The 2,115-nt window shown below is 32.3% G+C and overlaps 1 long non-coding RNA gene across 1 annotated transcript; it reads right to left on the bottom strand.

Annotated features, from left to right (window-relative positions):
- Positions 1–560: 560 nt before the first annotated feature.
- On the bottom strand, positions 561–1,373 carry LOC107962438 (uncharacterized). Its single transcript, XR_001701615.2, has 2 exons — positions 1,188–1,373; positions 561–882 (listed from the first exon to the last, which is right to left on the bottom strand). It is a non-coding gene; the product is annotated as an uncharacterized lncRNA (long non-coding RNA).
- Positions 1,374–2,115: the final 742 nt, after the last annotated feature.

Below are 2,115 nucleotides of genomic sequence, written 5' to 3'. Positions count from 1 at the left end.
GCAAGTGCACCTATCAATTAATAGTATAGCTACAGTGAGCAAAGATATCGCTCCCACGAAAACTAAAAGTACTAATAATTATTGTCTTTCTATTATTTAATCGAATAATTCTAGTAATTGATTTAAAAACTAAAACTAACTAATTTAATTAACTAACGAACATGACAAAGAACAAATCTTGAAAATAATTGAGTAACAATTAATAACCAAAACCCAGGAAAGAATTTGCATAGATTTTATCTGTCATTATCAATCTAAATTACACAATTTCTTTACTGAGTAACTTGATCCATAGAAATCTCTAAATTATACAAATATCTCTTTCGAGCATAAGAGAAACTGACTTTAAGTTGATTAATTAAAATTTCTTTCTAATTAAAACCCCTATTATCGCATTAACTCATGTCGAAACCTTTTTTGAAATCTACTTCTATTTTAAAACGAAAATGGAGTCGCCACCAATCCTTGTTATTTAGGTGTGACTAGATCACCTCTATAATAGGCCCATTTCGCCCGGGCCCATAACAAAAACCAAAAAACAAAATAAATAAATAAATAAATAGAAAACAAATGTTAATAATCTAAGTCCCTTTTGTTACAACAAAGCCCAAACCAAAATAAACCCAACATCCGACCCAAATATTAAATTCAAATCACCAACCCAATACTCAAATTAATATCCTAGCCCAAAACACAAATCAAATTATAATGGCCCAATGAAAAAACCAGCTAGGGCCCGAAAGTTTAATATTTTCAGAACCCTAGGGTTCTCTTTTCCCCTTGTGCCGCTGCTGCCTTCGTGCCAGCTTTCATGCGCGCCATTACCCCAGTCACGCGCGCCACGCTTCATGCCCACGAACGGCTTCTCCACGCCATGCACACCTGCAACAGATTAACAAACAAAGGAGCAGTGGACAGCAAATAACAGCAAATGACAGTAATGAAATTGTATTTTAATTTGTATTTTCTTCTTTTATATATTTTATTTTTTGGGCTATAAAACTGAATGAAAATGTTGTAAATAGGGGCTTCTTTTCCCATAAATATACATGCATATTGAAAAAAAAAGACAAAAATCGAAAAGGTGATTCATTCATCAACTTTGGCCTTTATTTTTCCGTTTCTATTTCTTTCTTATTGGTGAATCTGTTACGCAAATATAAAAACGAGGAGGAGAGTTTGCTTACCAGTCATTCGGCGTCGATCCAATCGGCATTTGCTCCTCCGATCCAAAGGCTAACGAATCCCTAGGAATCCGGTTAGAGCCATGACGGAGAGGGGAGGCCTACTTGGCGCCGTCGAGGTCTGCGTGGGGGATTAAGAGATTTTAAAAATAATTTAGGGTTTTTTTTTTAGAAAATGATCTGCTGAATGATTTTTAGGAAATGTTTTGGCTTTTATATGTGCTAAAAAACGGCGTCGTTTTAAGCTGTGGGAATTGGTGTTGAAACGGCGTCGTTTCATGACGCAACCCGATAACCTGACCCAGATGCGGCTAGAGCCGCGTGTTTTGGGTCTTTGAGGGTTATTTGCGTGATCAGTCCCTCCCCTCATGCATTGATCTTTAATTCGGCCTTGATTCTGTTTATCTGTTTTTACATTTCCCTGAGATTCGCGCATGGTTACAATTTAATCCTTGTTGAAACGCTGTGCTTTGAGATCTGGAGTATTTCTAGTTTTGATCCCTGCATATTCGCGCGCATTGCGCTTTAGTCTTTTGCGATTTCAATGGCTTAATTTATTAATTATCCCTTTCATTTTAACTTTATTTTAATTGAGTTTTTTTATTTTTGTATAATTCATTATTATTTTTAAAAATCCACTGAGCATTCATTTTTAATTCTTGTTTATTTATTTTTGTATTTTTAGCTACTTTGATAATTTTATTTTGTTTTTTTAAATCATTATTGTAAAATTTTTTTATATCAGATTATTTTAATATTTTGTATAATATTTCTCATAAATGTTCTTATATATTATTATTATTATTATTATATATATAGTTCATAATAAAATTAATTTTGTTCCATGTATATTATTAATCTCATATTATTTTATACATATAACTTCTTTTAAATTTATTCCTATATTTTATTATATATCTTTACTATTTAA

This window comes from Gossypium hirsutum, chromosome A06 (assembly GCF_007990345.1).
Source record: "Gossypium hirsutum isolate 1008001.06 chromosome A06, Gossypium_hirsutum_v2.1, whole genome shotgun sequence".
In the NCBI taxonomy this organism is placed as follows: domain Eukaryota; kingdom Viridiplantae; phylum Streptophyta; class Magnoliopsida; order Malvales; family Malvaceae; genus Gossypium; species Gossypium hirsutum.
This window is presented reverse-complemented; position numbering and strand designations above follow the sequence as displayed.